Source organism: Gopherus evgoodei, chromosome 14 (assembly GCF_007399415.2).
Source record: "Gopherus evgoodei ecotype Sinaloan lineage chromosome 14, rGopEvg1_v1.p, whole genome shotgun sequence".
Lineage (NCBI taxonomy): Eukaryota > Metazoa > Chordata > Testudines > Testudinidae > Gopherus > Gopherus evgoodei.
In genome coordinates, this window is record NC_044335.1 from 229,981 (window position 1) to 253,161 (window position 23,181).

The window sequence follows — 23,181 nt, forward strand, 5'->3', positions numbered from 1 at the left end:
GAACTGCTGTTGAGTGCTTGGTGTTGCCTGGGAAACCCAGGAGGAAAGGAGACATTCCTGCTGGTTGTCAGTTTATCTTTGCCTTCCTTGCAAAGCATCCCCTGAGAACCCAAACTTCGTGAGTGAGGGAATGTCATAAACAGATAGCTAAGGGTTAATGTTCTTTTACCTGTAAAGGGGTAACACCAGTAACCTGAAACACCTGACCAGAGGACCAATCAGGAAACAAGACTTTTTCAAATCTGGGTGGAGGGAAGTTTTGGGTGTGAGTTCTTTAGTCTTTGTCTTGGGTCTGACCCTCTCGGCTCTGAGAGTGATTTTTCTATCTCCTGGCTTTCTAATCTTCTGCTTCCAAGTTGTAAGTACAAGAATAGTAAGACAATAGGTTTATATTGTTTTTTTGTATTTACATGTGTGTAGTTGCTGGAGTGTTTTGAATTGTATTCTTTTTGGATAAGGCTGTTTATTCACTTTTTTTCTTAAGCAATTGACCCTGTATATTTTCACCTTATACAGAGACTATTTTTAATGTATTTTTCTTTCTTTTTATAAAGCTTTCTTTAAGACCTGTTGGAGTTTTTCTTTAGTGGGGACTCCAGGGAATTGAGTCTGCAGCTCACCAGGGAATTGGTGGGACGAAGAAGTCGGGGGAAAATCTCTTTGTGTTAGATTTACTAAGCCTGACTTTCATACCCTCTGGATAAAGGGGAAGAGAGATTAGCTCTCTCGGTACTTGTGTTTCCAGGACTGGAAGCAGGGAATCTCCTAGGGTCGTCCAGGGAGGGGAGCCTGGGAGGAAGTAACCAGGAAACAAGGGGAGGGGGTTATTTCCCTTTGTTGTGAGACTCAAGGAATCTGAGTCTGGGGGTCTCCCAGGGAAGGTTTTGGGGAGACCACAGTGAGCTAGGCACTGTAGAATTCCTGACTGGTGGCAGCATTACCAGGTCCAAGCTGGTAACTAAGCTTGGAGGTTTTCATGCTAACGCCCATATTTTGGACGCTAAGGTCCAGATCTGGGAAAAAATGTTATGACAGGGAGCACAGTCTGTGTCTGCCCGACACAGGCCCTGCTTCGCCCTACCCTTGAGAACTGGTATCTCTGGGTCTCTCCAGGCCTAGCCTGCTCTGGCTTGTGAGTACTAGCATCTCTGGCTCTCTTTCCCAGACCTGACTCTCAGCTACTCCTGCTGCTGTGGCTCTCTGCTGGGCTCCCCGCCCTGCCATGGGCACTGGCAGAGACACCATTACACGTCTGTCAAATCTTGTGCTAATGTTAATTAGCCAGGGTTGGTGCAGAGTGGAATGATAATTGACACTGTCTCCTGTAAGGTGAGGGTCTCCTACTCAGGAGGCCTCCCACCAGCTGCTCAAAGAGTGAACCAGTGGGTACATGTCTCTGTAATACAGACACTAGTGTATGTGTCATATGGGGCATATATAAAGGCTGACACCTCCACCCCTTCACTGTGGGGGCTTAGCCAGATCACTCCCCACTACCTTTTGGGGTATTTCAAACTGAGGTATTCCCTGGTGCTGAGTTGGGGTGGCAGTGGGGGTTGTGGGTGTGGGCTCAGTCAGTGGTGGGTATTCAGCCCAGAAGTGTAGCCAGGGGTTGGGATGCATGGGGTGACCAGGCAGGTCAGGAACAGTGGGAGTCAGGGGTTCCAGGCCCTGCCCCCGATGTCCTTGCTCTCATGTTATTGATCTCATCTCCTGGTGCTGGGGGGGCTACTTATTCATCCTGTTTCTAATTATAAAGTGATATTAATGCTCCCCAACAGGAATGCCAATGGCTCTGAGTAACCGAGAGCACAAGAGAGACAGAGAAAGCAGGGAAATGGAGCCGAGAAGGACTAGAAATGGATGCATGATTGAAATTTAAAAGCTGCCCCATGCAATGCTCCTCAGTGGGTGGTTCTGCCTTACTGAGAGCTGCTGCCCCTTTTGTGGCTCTGTGGGGCCTCCCCATGCCACTTAATAGTAAGCGCTGTGTAATTTGTTTGTAGTGAGTGTTTCTCCCCTGCCCTGCCCCATGGCTCAGCCTCTGGGAAAGGGGCATCCATTGCCTCTCACTCCTCTCTGTGTTTCTGCTCTTGTCCCTGGCTCACCTAGCGTGACCACACAGCAAGTGTGGAAAAATTGGGACGGGGTGAGGGGTAATAGGAGCCTATATAAGAGGCTCAAAAATCAGGACTGTCCCTATAAAACTGGGACATCTGGTCACCCTAGGCTCACCACTTCTGCAAGGCTCCTGTGATTCTCTTGGCCGAGTGTGCTGTAGGGATCAGGGCAGAAGTGCTATCTGTGGGGGAAAGCTCTCAGCTTCTCCAGTCCTGGGTTCTCCTAGGGATGGGGCAGGAGCCCTGGCTGGAGTGGGAGGGGAGGGGAGGTACTTCTGGCTAGTCCAGCCCCAGTGTCTCCCAGCAGGGGAGGGTGGGAGTGTGCCGTAGGGAGTAGGCCAGGCTCAGTGAGGGGGGTGCTCCTGGATACTCTAGTTCCAGGCCTGCCCAACGGGGTGCTCTAGGGAAGGTGTCGTTGGGGGGCACACTTTGCCGACTGGCAGTGAGTAGGGGCTTTGGTTGCTGCTCCTGGGTTGTGGGGAGGCTAACGCTGAGCTGAGCCGAGCCAGATGCGAGGCAGTGTGGGAGCAGGGATGGTGCTCCTGAAAGATGTTTAAATCCGCCAGTGTCTAATTTAAACCCAGCCATGAGCTCAGTGACACGATAAATAATTTTTAGTGTGACATTACCATTATATCACTAATTGCTTCATGCTACCTCTGGCCTGGGACATAAATTAACATTGCTGAATCAGCTCTTTTTGTTGTTTTCTGTAAAGGAAAGTAACTGCACTGGAGTGCAGTCACCCAGTGTCCCCTGGCCAGGGGGTGCCAGTCATGGGGCACTGGGCCCCTGTTCGGTGGGGTGGGGCAATTTCCCTTCTCCCTCCAGGGTGCTGGGCCCCCACTGGGTGCCGAGGAGAGATCTCATCTGGATGCTGGGCTCTCATTGGATGCTGAAGGGTGATTTCACTCCAGGGTGCTTGGCACCTGAGGGGTGATTGTCTCTACTCCAGGGGGTGAGAGGCCTACTGGGTTCTGAGGGGAGATCTTACCTGGGGCCTATTCCCCTGCCCCTTGTCCTACGGGATAGGGAGCTGTTCCTCTTCCTTGGATAAGAGGTTTCTCTGTGGGCAGGGGGCAATTCAGCTGCTCAAGGCCAAGGGAGTGCGCTCTCCCTTGGTGCCAGTTGAGCAAGGTCCCAGCTGATCTGAGTGACCCTGAAACACGGTGCCTGGGGGCGGGGGTCACTGTGCCACACTCAGCTCAGACTATGAGGCTGGTGAGTTTCTGGGCCTTCATGCCCCAGGGCTGAAGGAGAAGGGCACTGGCTCCTGTCCTTGTTACCTGCCTCAGTGACCCTGCTAGGGAGAGCACATTGTCCACAGCACGACCTGCCAGCAGCTGACATGACTGCTACTGCATCTGTCCCCTCGCTGCAGTTGTAACAAGGGCCCCCCCAGACATTCCATGTCACGTGATGTGTCCCCATGCCCAGATCCCTCAGCCACAGCCGTAGCCCTGGAAGAGGCAACTCAGGCAGCATGTTTAGCCAGTGGTGCTGGCCCAGCCTGATGAGCAGGGTGCGAGCCAGCTTACTGCTATCTCCACCCCAAGGGGGAGTGATTTGTGCCATGTCCAGGGCCAGGTTGGGGTGGCTAAAAGGTGCACCCCACACTGACTCGTGCTGCAGCTGTGGAGCCCAGTGCATACACCTCAGGCTGAACATTTGCTTCCAGTCGGGACATCTCCAGTGCCAGAGACTTTCTCCTTTCCTGGCCCAGACCCACGAAGTGCTCAGCGCATGAGTGTCACTCTGCCTCCTGACCTACAGTCTACTCCATCCATGGGTGCAGAGGAATGGCAGCTCTGAGATCTTGGCCATGCGGCTTCCATCAGAGAGCAGGCAGAGAATGCTGGGGAAGGATTTCTGCTCCATGCCAGGGCAGGGCCTGGTGGGTGGGAAATGGAAAAACGTCAGAGTGTTTCTAGGGTAAATCTCTGAGAATGAAGGGAGGCCTGAAGTGAATGTTTCCTGTGCAGTGACTTTTCCAAGCATCCAGAGCTGGGCACTGTCTGTGCTTAGCATCCTTACTTCAGGCAGCCTGTAGAGGGCAAGGCTGTTAATTACATGACAGGTCTGACTCCACCCACCAGAGGGCAGTGTAATTGTGCATGCATGAATACAATTACACCCAGCAGAGGGCAGTGTTGTGTACAGGTGCTGGCTCACTGTGGTCTCATCTGTGCGTCCGGCTATCCCTCGAAGCAGGGATGATGTCTGCCAAGGGGGTTCATTGGTGGGTTTTTAACTGGCTGAGGAGCTCAATTCATGCTCTGCAGATTTTCCCACAGAAGTGACAGGTGTAATCTTGGAGGAGATGTAGCTGTTGATTGGACTGTTGTGCCCTTTCTTTCCTCCTTTGTCACTTCTCTGTCTCGTGAGCACATCTGTTCTCCTCAAAGTGAGCTGCCCAAGATGGCCTGAAGCCACATTGTGATTTGCGGAGGAGTTCCTTGGCAAGGGGGCGAAGATGGTTTAGTAGGACCGGGCAAGGATCTTGCTGTAATGGAGAGAAGGGCAATTCCTCTGTAGTTCCTGCAAAGATCTGTCCCCTTTCTTGAACACTGTAATAATGTTCGTGTTCTTAAAGTCAGGTGGAATTTCTTCACAGGTCCAGATTTTGTTGAGGAGTTGGCAAAGTTTGTGCTGGAGCATTGTTCCATGAGCTTTAAAAACCTCAGCTGGGATGCGGTCTGGACCTGGTGCCTAGTGACTTTTTTTTTGTCTGGGTGATGGCATGTCCTATTTCCTCAGAAGATGGGGAAATCAGCAAGGTGTGCCATTGCTGAGAGTTGTAGAATGGACTCGGTGATGTCTTCAGAGACCATGGATTTGTGATTTAGTGGGCTCCCAAAGTACTTCTTCCAGCGTTGTTTAATGGCTGCATTGTCCTTGAGTAGGGTGAAGCCATCCTGGGAACATAAAGGGGAGGGGTTGGGCCTTTGGAGCTTTTGTTGCTTGAAAGAAGCTTCTCATGTCATCCTGGTCTACGAAACCCTGGACCTCACAGGCCTTCTCTTGCCACCACTTGTTTTTTATGTCATGTAGCCTCCTTTGGACTTTGGCATTGAGCAGGTGATAAGCCTCATGGTTTTTGTTGGTTAGAGGAATCATTTTTACCAGTTACAGTATGCAGTTTTTTCTGTTGAATTAATACTAGGATTTTCTCATTGTTTTTGTCAAACGAGTCTTGGTTCCGATGAGTGGTCCAGAGAAGAGCAACAAGAATGATTAAAGGTCTTGAGAACATGACCTATGAAGGAAGCCTGAAGGAATTGGGTTTGTTTAGTTTGGAAAAGAGAAGACTGAGAGGGGACATGATAGCAGTTTTCAGGTATCTAAAAGGGTGTCATCAGGAGGAGGGAGAAAACTTGTTCACCTTAGCCTCCAATGATAGAACAAGAAGCAATGGGCTTAAACTGCAGCAAGGGAGATTTAGGTTGGACATTAGGAAAAAGTTCCTAACTGTCAGGTGAGTTAAACACTGGAATAAATTGCCTAGGGAGGTTGTGGAATCTCCATCTCTGGAGATATTTAAGAGTAGGTTAGATAAATATCTATTAGGGATGGTCTAGACAGTATTTGGTTCTGCCATGAGGGCAGGGGACTGGACTCGATGACTTCTCGAGGTCCCTTCCAGTCCTAGAGTCTGAGTGGAATAGCCTATCATTTCAGCACATGCACTGTGAATGGTATTTTTAAGTTGATCACAGTGCTCTTGAATGTCGATGTTACCAGACAAGTTAGAGTTTCTCAGACCAGTGTTGCTGGAACATCTCACAGCTGGCTTGGTCCTGAAGTGCTTTGACATTGCACCACTTTTGCTTAGTCTTTGGGTGTTTCTGGTGTGGTGGAGCGATCTGCAGGTACATGACTGATCTTACTAATTGATGGTCTGTCTAACAGTGATTGGTACCTCTCATGGCTCATGTTATACAAATATCGGCATAATCTTGAGCTCTGGCTATGACTTAGTCAAGGAGGTGCCAGTGTTTGGACTGAAGATGTTTCTAGGTGGTCTTAAATTTTGTTACTCTGCCTAAAGATGGTATTTGTGATGAGCAGGTCATGCTCCACACACTTGCTGAGGAGGAGAATACCATTGGGGGTTACATTTCCCACCGCTTCTTTGCCTATTGTGCCGCTCCAGAGTTGGGAGTCCCATCTGACTCTGACATTGACATCTCCCAGGAGGATGAATTCGTCTGCCTTAGGTGTGGCTGTGAGGACGGCATCGAGAGCACTGTAAAACTGCTCCTTTCTTCCTCATCAAGGGTTGGTACATGTGCACTGATGACTGTGGCTTATTGGTTGTTGCTGAGCTTGAGCCAAAGAGTCAGTGATGCTCGTTGATCCCCACAGGAAGCTCCAAAAGCTGACTGGCGATCTTGTTTTTGATGGCAAAGCCAATCCTGTGACTGAGTCTCTCCTCGGCGGCTTTCCTGTCCGAAAGTCTCCACCTCCATCCTCCTTTTAATTGACCCTCATCAGCCCTGCGGGTCTCACTAAGAGCTGCAATGTCAATACTCTGCAGCTGGGAAGGCGGATGAGGGCTGCAGCAGGAGGGAGGCCCCTGCTTGTCTTGGCTGTCCCTGCCACTGGGTCAGGGTTTTCCTCCTGTCAAGTCTGGTGTAGTCACTGCGCACCAGTTTCCTCACATTAAAAGATTTCACGCGCTGGCCTGTGCCAAAGGCCTCGCACCCACACAAAGCCCTGCGGTGACAGATGAGTGGAGGGGAAGCCAGGAGCAGTGATCTCTGGGAGTCTTTAGTCATAAATCTGCACGCAGGCAGCAGCCATGGAACAGCCGTCTTGTGCTTGAATGAGACAAGTGAATTTCGGCAGCAGTGCCTGTGACTGAGCAGGCCTTTTTAGGGTACCCTCTGATCACCCTAAATGGGGAGGGAGCTAGAAAAAGTTCCCCAAACATAGGCTGTCTCGCACTCTTCCAGTCTGGATGGTTGCATCCAGTGGGATCACTCAGCTCCACAGCTGAAACAGGAGAGAGAATGAATTTAGCCACCTGGAATGTCCACACCTGTATGGACCCTCAGCACAGTGAATGCCCAGAAGGAAGAATTGCCATAATTGCCGGAGAACTGGCAAGACTTAACATGGATATTGCAGCTCACACGTGCATGCACACACAGGCTGCAGAAGCACCTGGTCTGGAATAGCCATGTTTGTCTCATTTCTCTGTAGACTCTCTTTAAAGTAGTGTGGATACTCGTTCCTGCAATCCCTCTTGCTGTGGTTAATTGGACCGTGGTGTTTTTACCCAAGTGGCCCTGTCTGTGCCTGTGTGGTGCTGGGAACCCCACACACAGACCCTGGCATAGTCTGCTGGCAACATCACAGTTTCTGCTGCCTAACTGCTCAGCACCCTCTAATCCAGCATAGGAGAGCAGAAGAATCCTGGGGAGGGCAAGTGCCATGGGTCCCTCCCTGCTGCCACCTCTGTAAATGAGCTTGGGCTCAGTGACCTCTGGGCATAAGCAGCTCCCCTCGCCTATTGTCAGCAGCACTTCACCAAAGTAGCCTGACAGCAGTGGAGTGGCGGGATGAATGAGAGATTGGAAGGCATGCATCTGAGGAAGTGGGTATTCACCCACGAAAGCTCATGCTCCAAAACATCTGTTAGTCTATAAGGTGCCACAGGATTCTTTGCTGCTTTTACAGATTGGAAGTCAGTGTGTCAGCAAGTTAATTCACACCCAGGTCACTTCTGGTCCCCAGAATCAATTCCTGGGTTAGATCCAAAGTGAAATAAGTTTGTTGGGCCTTGTACATCCACAATCCCAAATTACCACCCTCTGCCATGCCATTTAATGCGTAGGAGGAGGCGAGCAGGAGCTTGTGGGTGGGAACTGAGGTGCACCCACAGCGCAGATGGAGAGCTGTGCCTGGCATGGCAGAGGGTGCTGCAGGGAAACACAGAGGGGCACTGGCAGAGCATTGTGTGGGGAGCTCAGGACTGGAATGGCGTGGGAGGGCTGTGGCTCAGGGTGGAGGTACATGGGCAGGGCTGAGTGGAAGACACTGGCATTGCATGTCTAGCTCACACTATCCATCTCACTTTTATAAGCTCTAAAATTTAATGAAAAGAAGAAAAGAACTCCCTGAAGCGATAAGCGTCAGGACTGTCGGAAGCAGGAAAAGAGACCAGCACATGGCAATGAGGACAAACAGATCAAAGAGGAAGAAAGACAGAAGGAAACAGTGAGTGTAATAAAATGAGAACAAGATGGAAAGATTAAAAAAAGCACAAACTTAAAATGACAACAGCAAAGTGATGTGAGGAGGGGGCTGACCTGTGCTCTGATGCTAGGGGGTGGGGGTCTCTGAAGGGCAAAGGAGATGGGTGCTGAGGGGAGAAGAAATGGGGAAAAGCACAGAGGGGCTTCCCCAGCGCATCAGTTTGGGGGTAGCAGTGAGAAGGGACACTAGCCATGCTTCTCTCCTCATGGCCTGTGGCACCACTGCAGGGTGCGGCTGTTTGCAGTCCTGATGCAAAGGGGCTGCAGGTCCTGTTTACCTCAGTGGAACTGCTCTGGACTCACGTTGATATGAGTGCAGAATTTGGCCCATAGAGAGAATCTACCCCACATGGATGCAGGTGCCAAGGACCAGGTGGGAGGCCACAGGTCTGGCAGCATGGGTTAAGTATCTCAGTCCCTGGTTCACCCATCCCAGGCAACTGTAGAGCTGACTGTGGGTTCTGTGGCTGATAAGGAGGCCTCATGCCCAGGGGCATGTCCCAGGGAGCCTTGTGGCTGCTTTGTGACCACTTTGCACCTAGCAGAGATGAATGGGGCCTCTCAGGCACCCAGAACAGAAGGACTCTTTGTCCAGGTGAGGTTCCTTCTCGGGAAAGCTCAGCAGCTGTTGGGGGAAGCTCCCCTGATGCAGTCCCTGCTTTTCCTCACCTGCAAGCACCAGGCAGGGGCAGTCTGCCTGCAGCAAGAGCTTGGTGTTTCTGCAGTGCTCAGTGCTGGTTGCCCTTGGGAGGCTGCTGTACCTTCAGGCTCTAGTTTATGCCACGGGCCACACCTGGTCCCATGACAGCCCAGCACCAGAAGACCTAAGGGAGGCCTATCATCTCCTCCCCCAGGGCTCTGCATCCAGGAGGCACAGCAAGTGTAAGGCAGGGCAGAGCCAGACCCTTAGTATATGGGGTGATGAGTGTGGGGGCCCAGCTGCCCTCTCTCTCGTCATGACTCTGTCAGGATGCTGGGCAGGTGGCTATACCCGTTCTACCACACCCCTGTCCATCCTATGGGACGGGCTGTTGTTTGCAGAGACTAGTGGGAGGTTTGGCATTTAACCCTCATGATGGAGTAGGTGGTTCTGAAAGGGGACCTAGAATCCCCACATTACTGTCACTGCAGCATCGCAAGCTGGGGCAGCAGGTACCTCGCCTGCCACAAAGGTCTCAGCCCTGCAGTGTGGGCCTGGGTTGTCGCTCAGCCCTCTCAGGGGCTGTGGAGAGGAGAGCAGCCATCAGCCTGGGCATAGCCCTGTCCCCTCCCTGGATGTAGCACAGCTGCTCCCACCTGGGCCAGCACCACGGCAACATGTATGCCTGCGCACACGCACACACCTCCACACCAATAGGCACCTGCGCGCACAGTTAAGTTCCCATCCCCCACACAGTCAAGCGCACCAAAAGCACCTCCCGCTCCCACACACAGATAGGTACCCAGCCTGTACACCCATGCAGCACCAGAGATCCCCATGGGCACTGACACAGGCCTCCCCAGCCCTGTTTCTCTGGGAACAATGCAGAGGAAGGTGCTGACTGTGATTTATTACTGATGGCTTTTAGAACTAACCAACCAGTGGAATCAATGTTGAATGAATCACAAAGGCACCATGCTCCTTCCACAAGCTGTGCACTGGCCTGGGGCAGGGGGGGGTGTTCACATGTTTCCAGCTTCTGGGCCCTTTGAGAAGCCCCTGTATTTGAACAACAAATTCTAAGATTGCTGTTGAAATGCCAACATGGCTAGCCCCTTGTGGGAGGGTGCAGTGGGCCCTCTGCACAGACACCACATTGACTAGCAACCACCGCAGCAAGGGACTCCAGTGTGAACCATTCTGCTGCGCCTACTCCTCTCCTGACAGCTCCACCCAAGCAGCAAGCTTCCCCACCGCAATGGCACAGCACCCTTGAATCTCACTGTGAAGGCCTGGAAAAGCAAGAGGGAGCATCAGATCATGGGTGGTTGAGTCAGGCTCTGGATTGGGGATCAGGGCGTGGTGCCCAGCTGCAGCAGGGCTGTGCTTCATTTGTCAGGTAGTGAAAAGTCTCCTCAGCTCCTGGGCCAGTGTTTGGGGGATGTGGGGATGGACATACAGCTTCTCCCACCTTTTGTTCCAAGCCCTGGTCCTGCCGTGATATTTGGTAACAGCAAAGTCCCCAGCACTGTGTCTGAGACTACCTAGCTTTCTCACCAGGCCGCTTCTCCACAGGTGCCTTCTGGCTGCAGTTTCCTCTCCTTCCCCCACCCCCATCCCCTGTGGCAGAGTTCCCAGAATGGGCTCAGGCATCCTAACCCTGCTCTAAGTCCAAGCGTGGCCTAAACTAGCGTGTCCCTGGGGACCCCAGGGAGCTGATCCAGGGACTCCCTGCAGGCTCTGAGATAGCTATCCCAAAGGGCTGGGTGGGGATGCAACATGGAGCTGAGCTGCATCTCTGGGACTCCAAGGAGAATTATTTGTGTTGCAGGGGGGCCGGGAGGCCCCCCGCGCTAGGTGCTGCATACCTCCATAGCTCTGCCCCTAGAAGCTCGCAGTCTGACTAGACAGGACAGTGAGGGGACCTGCAGCACCAGGAGCCTGTCAGGGACAGGAATAGGCACCAGCTCATCAACTCTGGGGGAGCAGCTTGGAGTACAAGGGGGTTGCTCCCGTACAGCCTCGCAGACCTCAGGCTCCTGCTGTCACTCTGCCAGGAGCAGAGGCCGTTGCCAGCTCCCAGCTGCTTGCTGGGTGAAAAGGAGCTATACCGACCATGCAGTCATTAATCACAGGAAGGCGGAAACGGCCAAGCCCCATAATTGCCCTAACCTACTCTGAGACACCACAGTTAATGTGCTAAGAGCCTGCTCTCTAGGGATCAGGCTTGTGCTAGTGACACTGCTGGTCCTGCAGCCCTCCCTCCACAGGTCCCTCCCCAAAGGCAGGGGACTGTGCTGCCATAGTAATGGAGTGTGCGCTCCTCTCTGCTCCCCATGTGGGAGGCTGGACTGTGATATACCTAGTGCTATCTCCTGGGTTTCCTTTGTAGGTCCCCCATCCCTCTGCTGCTACTACTTTGCTGAGGGTGCTGAAGGCCTTCAGGTGGCGCTCTCCTCACTGGCTTGGAGCCAGCACCTTGTTGCTTAGAGGCAGGGCTGGGGGACACTGGCTCTCTGGACCTTGCTGGCTTGGGCAGCATATCCTGCAGTCTCCTTTAACGCCCAGTCAACTCAGGCTTTTCTCAGCACTGCTGTTGGTGTAGCTGAGCACGAGGAGGCCCACCGAGCAGGGGCCTTCCCAAACCATGCACCAAAGGGTGACTAACGTGTGATGAGCATGGCTTGTTTGAGCCTATCATGGGAGAGGGAGGGAAGCTGATGGGCAGGGACAGGCATGAATGGCTCTGCATCTGTCAGCACTCCGAGCAGGGACTGCTCCTGGGCTGTGCCTGGGGCATGGTGTCCCCACCCTCCCTGTGGCCATAGACACTCAAGCATCACCTAACATGTCTGGTGGCCTCCTAGGACCCTTCTCACAGGCAACTTCCTCTAGGGAGGTCAGCACAGCCCCCCAGACTTCCTGATCTGCAGCCAACAAACTCCAGGCTGGTTTAATTTCCTCTTCTGCTCCTCTTTAACCCCAATCCCCCACCCTGTTCCCCTTTACCAGAGCGCTGCTCCTTTCCCCCTGGTTCCTGTCTCTCTCCCACAAACCCCTCTAAGTGCCTCCATCCCAGCCTGCATAGGCTGAGGGGGCTGGAGTCCTCTCCCGGCTCCTCTGTGGTGCTGCAGCCTCCAGCTGTCACCGAGCACATTCTGCAGCCTCATTTCTCCCATCACAATTGGAACAACAGCTGCAGCACTGCTCTCCATCTGCCTCTGCAGAGGCAGCTCCAGCGAGCATGGCCCAGGATGCAGTTATCCCCCTGCAGCCTGATGGGGGAAGGAGGGGTGCTCTGGGTGTTGCCCCCTGCCTCCAGGCAGGGAACAGTGCAGATGTGAGGGCATTGCCAGTGAGCCAGTACTCACATCAGCCCAATAACCTGTGTGTGACTAGAGCATCCCCAGAACGGCCCCAGCCTTGGTGATGAGATGGAGAATCCCCCAGGCCAGGGCCCTGGGAAGTTTGGTCCAGGGCTGCTCCCCTGCACCGTGAACAGTCTGGAATGTTCCTGGCTTTAACGTCCAGCCCCGGCTCGTCCGGGCAGTGACCACTGGGCAGGCGCTATGAAGAGAGCCGCCGCCACCACATCAGCCCAGCACTGCCCGTTGTCACATGGCCAGGGGGAGCCCACTCTGATTGGCTGCTTCTCTACTGCCCTGCCTCCTGTGGAAGAGCAGCCAATCAGAGCTGCTGCAAGAGCCAGGTGACTTCCCCCCAAGAAACTGAGAGGAAGTTTGCCGTAGGGAATGGGGGGTGGGGGTAAGGATCAGAACGAGTCCACCAGCTCAAGGCCGCTCCCCCTCCTGTGAGCAATGGGTCAGTCTGCTCCCCCCTCCCCTGTGAGTGGGCCCCTTACTGAATGGGGGAGGCGACCTGGTGACGGGTGATGTGGAAAAAGCTGAAGTGCTCAATGCTTTTTTTTTTTTTGCCTCTGTCTTCACAGACAGGGTCAGCGCCCAGACTGCTGCACTGGGCAGCACAGCATGGGGAGGAGGTGAGCAGCCTCAGTGGTGAGAGAAACAGGGTGAGACTATTTAGAAAAGCTGGACGTGCACAAGTCCGTGGGGCCGGATGCGCTGCATCTGAGGGTGCTGAGGGAGCTGGCTGGTGTGATTGCAGAGCCATTGGCCATTATCTTTGAAAATTCGTGGTGATCAGGGGAGGTCCTGGAGAATTGGAAAAAGGCAAATGTAGTGCCCATCATTAAAAAAGGGAAGAAAGAGAACCCAGGGAACTACAGACCAGTCAGCCTCTCGTCAGTCCCCGGCAAAATCATGGAGCAGGTCCTCAAGGAAACCATTCTGAAGCACTTGGAGGAGAGGACGGTGATCAGGAACAGTCAGCATGGATTCACCAAGGGCAAGTCATGCCTGACTAACCTGATTTCCTTCTATGATGAGGTAACTGGCTCTGTGGATATGGGGAAAGTGGTGGATGTGATATAACTTGACTTTAGCAAAGCTTTTGATATGGTCTCCCACAGTATTCTTGCCAGCAAGTTAAAGAAGTACAAGTCTGTCGCATCTTAGTCAGGGGTTCCATTTCGCGGTTATCGCGTAAAGTGAAAACCATATATAGTCAAAACCCCAAGCCCTTTAAATCCTGCCCACAGCTCCAGTGGCAGGACAGGGGTGGGGGGAGGGCATTTAAAGGGCTGGTGGAGCCCTTTAAATGCCCCCTGGTCTCACCGCCGGAGCTGGGGGTGGGATTTAAAGGGCTCCACCAGGATTCCTGCTGTGGTGGGGAGCCCAGAGGAGCCCTTTAAATCCTGCCCGCAGCTTTGGTAGCCGGGCTGGGGCTGGCATTTAAAGGGCCCGAAGCTCCATGGTGGCTGCAGCCTCGGGCCCTTTAGGTCGCCCCAGGGGCTACCATCCACCTCTGCAGCTGGGAGTCCCCTGGATGATTTAAAGGCCCTGGGACTCCCAGCCACAGCTGGTGCCCTAGGACCTTTAAATCTTGAGGCCATGCCCCCTCCCGGACTCCAGGCCTTTCAGCATAAAGCTGAAATCGCGCAGGTTAAATGCACGTAAGTTGCGAGAGACCTGTATGGATTCGATGACGGCGAATAGGGTGAATAGAAAGCTGGCTAGATTGTCAGGCTCAACGGGTAGTGATCAACGGCTCCATGTCTAGTTGGCAGCCGGTATCAAGCAGAGTGCCCCAGGGGTTGGTCTTGGGGGGCCAGTTTTGTTCAACATCTTCATTAATGATCTGGATGATGGGATGAATTGCACCCTCAGCAAGTTCAGAGATGACACTAAGCTGCGGGGAGAGGTAGATACGCTGGAGGGTAGGGATAGGGTCCAGAGTGACCTAGACAAATTGGAGGATTGTGCCAAAAGAAATCTGATGAAGTTCGACAAGGACAAGTGCAAAGTCCTGCACTTAGGAAAGAAGAATCCCATGCACAGCTACAGGCTGGGGACTGACTAGCTAAGCAGCAGTTCCACAGAAAAGGACCTGGGGATTACAGTGGATGAGAAGCTGGATATGAGTAAGCAGTGTGCCCTTGTTGCCAAGAAGGCCAACAGCATATTGGACTGCATTAGTAGGAGCGTTGCCAGCAGATTGAGGGACGTGATTATTCCCCTCTATTCGGCACTGGTGAGGCCACACTTGGAGTACTGCGTCCAGTTTTGGACCCCTGACTACAGAAGGGATGTGGACAAATTGGAAAGAGTCCAGCGGAGGGCAACGAAAATGATTGGGGGCTGGGGCACATGACTTACAAGGAGAGGCTGAGGGAACTGGGGTTATTTAGTCTGGAGAAGAGAAGAATGAGGGGGGATTTGATGATAGGCTTCAACTACCTGAAGGGAGGTTCCAAAGAGGATGAAGCTTGGCTGTTCTCAGTGGTGGCGGATGACAGAACAAGAAGCAGCAATGATCTCAAGTTGCAGGGGGAGGTCTAGGTTGGATATTGGGGAAACATTATTTCTCTAGGAGGGTGGTGAAGCACTGGAATGGGTTACCTAGGGAAGTGATGGAATCTTCATCCTTAGAGGTTTTAAGGCCTGGCTTGACATGAGATTTAGTTGGTGTTGGCCCTGCTTTGAGCAGGGGGTTGGACTAGAGTCTCTTCCAACCCTAATGTTCTATGATAGGGGTCAGTTGCTCCCCATCCCCACAGCAGGTGTGGCAGGGGCAGTGAGCTGCTGGAGGAGCATAGGGGGCAGGGTGAGCCGTACTGGGGTGCATGTAACTGATGGGAACATGGGAGATGCTGGCCAGTCTGTGCCCTGCAGTGGGGCAGACTCACTTGACTGTCAGTACGGAGAGCTGGCAGTGCTGTCACTGCCCACGCCCCGTAGGGTCAAAGCCTTCAGGCTGGCGGAGCTGCAGACTGCTGGGGCAGGGGCTGCAGCACCGATGTGATTAGCTCTGCTGCTGTCACCATGTCCTCCCTCAGGGGTGCTCATCGCACAGCTCCCCCCAGCAGAGCTCACTGACTGCTTTATTTATGGGAGCTGCCCACACTAGGGGATGGTAATTGGCACCTGTATTAAACAGCCTGGTTTCAATTACTGCCCGACGCAGCTCAAGCTCTCTAGAGCAGGGAGATTAGGCTGGGGGAGGGGAGCTGTGCTTGATTTCTCTTGCTCTCCTCAGCAGATGCTCCTTCCACTGGCTCCCTCTAGGGCTGATGCAGCTTGTGGGATTCTTGCTCCTCTTTTCAAACTGTGTCTGTCTCCTGTGCCTTGCCAGGGCTGCCCAGAGGATTCAGGGGGCATGGGGCAAGGTGGGGGAGCTGTGGCACTTGTACTCACCTGGCGACGGTCCGTGTCATCTGCGGCATTTCCGCGGCAGGGGGCCTTTCAGTCGCTCCGTGTCTTCGGCAGCACTGAAGGGCCGCCCGCCACCGAAATGCCACCGAAGACCCGGACCGACACCTCACTTTTCTCCCGTCTGGACAGCCTTGTGCCTCGCTCATGTCAGTCATCCACAAGAGCAGCCAGGAGTAGCTGGCACTGGGCTACAGTTCTGAGGCTGCTCCCCAGGAGTCTCACTGGAGGGGTTCCTGCTGCAGGACCTCTGAAGGGCTTGCTGGAGGGGCTGCAGAGGCAGCAGCAAGAGAGTGAGGCACAGGCCTTGCTGCCTGATTCTGGCCATGCCATTCTCCTTGCCTGATGTCCCCTCCCCTGCTGCACATCTCTGGCAGGCTCCTGCTGCATTAGTGCTCCCCCTACTCAATGGGCTCAGCCCTCTCCTGCTGCCATCCATCATTTCTGATCCAATAAACTACAGCACCATTAAAATGCAATGGGAATTGTTTTCTGTGTTTTAGAGACACAAGCCCTTAAATTTCAATTTGTTTAGCAGATGATGAATGGGGAGTTGTGGTCCATGCTAGAGCCACATCCAGCAGGGAGGGGAGAGAGCTGTGGAGTGCAGAGCCTCTGCCACAGCCTCTCTCTTTCTCCCCTTGATGCAGTGAAGAGCTGAGGATGGAACCCAGGAACCTCGGGGCCAGCCAGGGCCTGCTAGACTGAGTCTGTCTGACTAGGGAGCAAGCTGGGGCCTTTGGATAAAGTGGCACAGAACACCTGCTTTTGAGTGATAATGGGAAACTCCCTGCTCCACAGGCCATGGGAACATGCTGGGTGGGGGGAGTGAGGGTCAGTAAACCAGGGTTTGTGCCCCCTAAGTGTCTGCCATGTGCAGGATGCTGCACAACATGCTATGGCTGGAGGGAGCGAGGGCTAGTGAGCTAGAGCAGGTGGGACAGGGAGCCAGGTTGTCTGGGTTCCATGCCTAGTTCTGAGAAGGGGTGGATGGGAGCAAGGACACCTGGGTTCTATTCCAGGCTGTGAGAAGGAAATGGGGTCTAGTGAGGTGAGGAATCATGAAGAGCCTGGGGACAAGAATCAGAGTCCGTGGGTGCATGAGGGAGTGACTCAAAATCTAGGTAAAAAATCCCAGTGCTGGGAAATGGAAGGGGGAGGTGGTCAAATGGCAACCGGCTGCATCGGGGGAAAGACAGAACAGACTGAGCTCATGCTGGCGAAGGGGGTGGGGGGAGGTGTTCTTACAGATCTACTGGGAAAAGAGAGGGAGGCAATGGTGCTGGCACATTCATGAATGAGGAGTGGGGTGAATGGCACCTCCCTCAGGTGGTGGGGATGCTGAACTCCTCTACAGAATCTCAGTTAGAGCGTGTTGCTACAGGGCAGGTCGGGGAGCTCTTGGGAAGTAGCCTATAGCAATTGGGCGGGGGCATCGCCCAGCCAGGGGCAGTAAGGGGCACTCCCTGGAGTGCAGAGAATTCTTTTTGGAAAATCTTGGTGAGTTGATTGGGGAGGCAATGGCTGAAACAACAGCGAGGTGATAACACGCAATACCTTACTGCTGAAGGACTGGGCTAACGCCAGCCCCCAGTTCCAGTGCCACTCTGCTGGAGCCTTCTGGGGCAGCATGCTTGCCCAGAGCTGAGTGGGCCCAGCAGGTGTGAGTTCTGTCAGTGATGCTGGCAGCGTTCTTTATTAGGGATGTGTGCACATTTCTGTCATGCCAGTGCCAATCTGCCTCTTGTCAATACTGAAACAAATATTAGGAGGAAAAAAACCCCAGTAAACTGTAGCCTGCCTCCCACTTTCCCTACCTCCACTCTTCCCGATGCCAGCACCCAGTGCTCCTGTCCTGCCCCATGCCCAGACAGCACCCCAAAACAAAGGACATGTGCATCATAACATTGTGAGCTGTAGCAGGCAGTGGTGTCATAATGGGGGCTGGCCGGAACATTGCTAGGGTGTATTAGGGCATAACCATAGCCCCCAACCCCTTGCTGCCCACCTGACCCTTGTAACTCTAATGATTTAAAAGCCAATTGTATGATTTTTTATTTTATTTTATTTTTTTTTTAGCCTGATGCATGCTATTTTAATGCTGGGGTCAGTGATACTGTCTCTTTCTGGTGTCCAGTGCAGTGTGGCACTGATCCCACGAGGGAGGGGTCTCTGGGTGCTCACTATAATGTCAGTCTTGAGCCTCCTCATTCCCACTCTGCAGATGACCCTCAGTCCTGATCCCTAGCCCCTCCTGCTGGGATGCAGCCCCCCCGGTCCCTGGGATAGTTCTCTGACTCCCTATGGCTCTGCTCATCAGTTCTGAGAAGCAGCATTCCTGCTACCCTGGCCTGTCCCTCTCTTTCCACTGGCTCTTGCAAGTAGGCAGGCACATAAAGGGTTAAACAATGCTGGGAGAATCAGTATTTAATCCAGCGCTGTCCCTTCCAGCAAACCTAGATGGGAGAATTACTCCCTATTGGAGGCAGCTTCTCTGAGGAAATGGAAATGCAAGGCTGGGGATTAGGGCGCCTATCGCTGGAAATGGGTTTCTTATCATGTGCCTAAGCTGAATTGGTGGGACAGCCTCTGGAAATTGAATTGCCTGCCCGGCTCTGTCTTTCTGTCATTGCCTCCATTCTCCCCCCTGTGCTCCGCCTGGCTCCTCCTGCCTCCCCAGCTTTTCTCTGGCACTGGCAGAGTTCTGTGTGCTGCTGCCTGAGTGGCATAATTGTAACTGAGAGAGGGGGGAAGATGAATGGGTTTCGAACTCTGAGTCGATCGGAGCCCCCCGCCTGTGAGAACACCTGTGCTAAAGATATTTAATATTCAAGAGGGTGAGACTGAGAAGATCTTTCCCACTGCTTGTACCTTCCCCTGTGGGATGGCTATGGCCAATGACAACCTCCCTGCCCCCCAGCTAATCCCTGCCGGACAGCTATGGGCCAGTGATCCCTGGCTCAGTTCTGACTCCACAGGGACAGCTATGGCCCTGTCCCCCCATCCCTACTTCATCCCTGACCCAGAGGGATGGCCATGACCCAGGGACCCTTAAGCTATAACTTCACTGGCGTGAGTAGAATAGAACCAGTAACTGACCACCCCTCTAAAATATGCTGCCCCAGCTCATACCATTCAGCAGAGCCTCCCTCCTACTGGGACCCAGCTCCTTTGTACACTGCAGGTGGCACCCAGCCGGATGCTAACCCACTTGGACACAGCCCCTCCCTTGGGACAGGCCAGCATGAGAGACTGCTGCAAAGAAGGCTAAAGAGATGAAGATGGAGCTTTCCAACTCAGGGAGATGAGGAGAGGCAGGGCTAAGCACACAGGCTGTCTGTCTGTCCATCAATACCCTATTTCTAATGTGCCCATCGCCATATCTCTGCACCGGTGGTCTGTGAGGGTCTGAATGTTGGAGGTTCCTTTAGAATTAATATAGCAGCAGGAGCTGTGCAATGTGTAATCAGTTACAGCCCTGGGCCAAGGAGTTCTCACCCTGCAGGCAGAAGCTGACATTACAGAGTAGGACGTAACCCATCAGGGAGATGTGGTGGCCTGTGCTGCTGGAAGGCCTCCCACAGAAGATGAGGGCTGCAGGGCACATGGTGCACAGGCATTGGAGGCTGCTGCTTGCATAGTTGGCTGCGTGAAGGAAGGTGTGAAATAATCAGAAAGTAGAAGGCAAAACTGGAAAAGTAGGCAGAAATTAGCACAAAGGGATTGAGCTGGAGAGAGTCCAGTGACTCAGTGGATGAAGAGTCCTGGCAGCATGAATGGCAAGGAGAGAGCCAGGTAAGAGCATCTGTTGGGAGTTTGGGCTGAGTATGTCCCAAAGCAGGGCATGGACAATGCTGAGTCCCATCCCCCAGCACCCTGCACTCAGCTGTGAGCTACTCAGCACCAGAGCCTGCCTATCCCAGAGCACGGAGGGGAGTGTCTCTCCCTAGGCTCTGGCAAGGTGATGCTTGCATATGAATGTAAGGGAGGAGTGAATGGAATAGACTGTGCCTCTGGGATGGCCCAGGCCGGACATCATGGGACTGCTCAGTCCCAGCTGCTGCAGTGACTCAGATCAGTGATCCGATCACTGTGCCAGCAGGGCACCCACATGGCCTGAGCTGTGTCCTGCAGTGACAGCACTGAGCACCAGGCCAGGACGATTGTAGTGTTTATATTCCCAGATTATATTAAACTGACTAGGCAACACATTAATTTATTCTCTCACTCCATCACTACTGGGCAGAGTTAAGGTTTGTGGTTGCCCTGACTGTGCATTTCCAGACCTTAGCATGTATGGGTATCTTTCAAGTGTAACCATAATTCTGAATTTTCTGGTTTATACGTTTGGGATAATTACAACTTCCCTGCTGTATATTTTACCCTAAGTTACTGAGACACACTCTCAACCTAAATGCCATCTGTCTGTGTCATTTCCTGTTTTATCTTAATTAAAAATGTTACAGATGAACAGCAAATAGGAAACCCAGCAAACATTTTACCATGCAATATTCATAGTGAATATCGGCCTGCAATCGTTGTTTTATGTGAACCTTTAGGGACAGATTTGCTAGTACACTCTGGCTGCTTTACCACGCTCTAGGACAGCCTGCTATAGTGTCCGGTTTTCAGAGATTAGAAAGTTGGCAACCCCCTCATGTGGCTGGCCTGCATGCTCCCCCGGCTACACAAGGGGGTTGCCAACTTTCTAATCTCTGAAAACCGGACCCTACAGCAGGAGAGCTGGAATCTCCCTATCTCTTCCCTAAGGCCCTGCACCTGTCACTCACTGCTCTCCCCCCTCCCTCTTCCTCCTCACTCAATCCTGTCCACCTCTCTCCAGCTGGGCTCCCACTGCTCTGGGGGCTAGGAGGGGAATCTGCCTGCCCACGAGTTGCAGGTAGGAGGCCACTCCAGCTGAGCAGGGGCTGGCGTGGGTTGATGACCCAGCTCCTCCTCCCTTGGCGCCCCCACCTGTGGTAAGTGGACTTTTGGTGTCTGGTGATGAGTACATGTGACTGGACACTGTACAGGTCCTCTTTCAACTGGACTTTCCAGTTGAAAACCAGACACCTGGCAACCCTAGGTTTACAGCTGCTTTGCTTTGCCATAGCAGCGTAAAGCAGCCAGAATGTGCAGATTTCCTCCTTCCTGCTCTTCTGAGGTTCTCCTTGCATCCTGTCCTCCACATGCCTTGGTGCACCCCACAACTCCCACACCATATTCCCCAGCTATACCCCCATACCAGTTTTCCCCTCCATGTTCTCCTGGGCTTGTGTGCACCTCACCCCCCATCCCAGTTTCCTCCTACTACTTGCACATTCTGTTGCGCAATCTGCTGCAACAGGTAGCTTTTGACAGGAAACATTTTGCATTAATGACTGCTTTTGCTGTCATTTTTCATAGTTGAAAGTTTATCTGTCAGCATCAAATAGTCTCCTTCAGAACCTTTAGAGAACTGAAGAAATGCCTTCTTTCAAAATGGCCATGTCTCCCATTGTTTTCAATGGGTCTGAGGCCGGTGTGGGTAAACATTTTGGCCCAAGGGCCACATTTGGGTATGGAAATTGTATGGCGGGTCATGAATGCTCACAAAATTGGAGGTTGGGGTGTGGGAGGGGGTGAGGGCTCAGGCTGAGGGTGTGGGCTCTGGGATGGGACCAGAAATGAGACGTTCAGGGTGCAGGAGGGAGCTCCAGCCTGGGACAGGGAAGTGGGGGGGGGGGTAGGAGCTGTGGTGTGGGCTCTGGGGTGCAGGAGTGTGGGACCAAGGGGTTTGGAGGGTGGGAAGGGAATCAGGGCTGGGGCAGGGGGTTGGGGTGCTGGAGAGGGGCAGGGGGCAGGGTCTGAGCAGTGCTTACCTCAAGCAGCTCCCAGAAGCAGCAGCATGTCCTCCCTTCAGCTCCTACGAGAAGGTGTGGTTAGGCAGTTCTGGGCATTGCCCTGTCCACAGGTGCTGCGCCTGCAGCTCCCATTGGCCGCAGTTGCCAGCCAATGGGAGCTGTGGGGGTGGCACTTGTGTTGGGAGCAGTGTGCGGAGCCCCCTGGCTGCCCCTGGGATGAAGTGGGGGGGGTTCTTGGGGTTTCTGTGTCTTCCAGTGGTTTGCATGCACAGGGGGTGGGACTTGGTGTTCCTGGGTGTTACTGGTTTTACGAGGTGAGGGGAGAGGGAGTTTGTTGGTGCAGAGGACTGGAGAGGGACTCAGGACCCCAGCCGAGGGCCTGGAGGATGGAGACCCCAGCGACTGGTGACCTGGAGCCCTGGAGATGCAGCTCAGGACTCACAGCCGGTTCTGGCCAATGGGAGGACAATGGGCTGTGAAGAAAGGATTCCGGCCAGAGGAGAGCTGAGAGGAGAGGAGACCCAGGCCTTCCTGCTTACGACCCTGTTTCCCTGGAGAGAAGCCAATGGACAGAGGGGGCTTGGGGCCAGGGATATGGGAGGCCCAGCTGGGAAGCAGGGGGGCTCTGGGCTGGAGGGGGAGCAGGCAGAGCCCCCCTGGATGCAGGGAGACTGGGATGTGCTGGGCTGAGGGAGGCCAGGCTTGAGGCTCTGACAGTTTCCTGTGCTGCGTTCAACTCTCAATAAACCCTCCTGTTTTATGCTGGCTGAGAGTCACTAGGGTCTAGAGAACACAGTTGCATCGTCCCCTTCGGGGGTGAGGAGGCCCGGGAGGTCCAGAGCGCATGGACTCCCTGAGGGGGCCCATGGTGAGAGACAGACGTGCTGAGGTTCAGAGAGGTGCGGCTCCAGGAGGTGGAGGGGCCTGACCCGGAGAGAGAGTGGACCCCTGAGAAGGGCTGTCATGCGTAAGAGCTGGAGGGGTGACAGGCTGCTGCTTCCGGGAGCCATGAGGAACCACGGGAGACGTGACGCAGGGCAAGCCCCAGACCCTGCTTCCTGGCAGGAGCTCGAAGGCCAAATTAAAACGCCTGAAGGGCTGGATGTGGCCCCCGGGCCATAGTTTGCACACCCCTGTTCTAAGGCCATACAGTGCTACCACTAAGATGCCTTTTCAAAATGGCTGCCAATTCCTATTGTTCCCATGAGACTGAAGCCAAGCTGCCCTCAGGAAAGCAAATGGCCCCTGGATTAGTTGCCGGGCATCTGGTTTTTGACCAGAATGCCTGGTCAAAAAAGGACCCTGGTGGCTCTCGTCAGCACAGCTGACCGGGCCGTTAAAAGTCTGGTCAGTGCTGGGCTGGTCGGTGCTGGTTGGTGGGCAGGAGTGGAGGGGAACCCTGGGGTGGCCTGAGTCCCACAGAGAAGTGGGGCAGGCCGCTGGGAACATCCCTGCAGTAGAACATTGTTCTTTGCCCTCTGTGGACAGAGAAACTCTTATTTCTGAAGAAAACCAGGAAACATTGCCATT

At 53.6% G+C, this 23,181-nt stretch overlaps 1 protein-coding gene across 2 annotated transcripts in view; it reads left to right on the forward strand.

Annotated features, from left to right (window-relative positions):
• SLC35C2 (solute carrier family 35 member C2) overlaps positions 1-23,181 on the forward strand; it is a 46,979-nt gene that overhangs the window by 18,044 nt on the left and 5,754 nt on the right. Inside the window, exon 10 of one of the 2 annotated variants that reach the window (XR_003996564.1) lies at positions 8,209-8,342. The gene's annotated coding sequence lies outside the window, so the exon portion shown is untranslated. Of the gene's footprint in view, positions 1-8,208; positions 8,343-23,181 lie in introns of those variants that run through there. The other variant, XR_003996562.1, reaches the window with a different exon arrangement.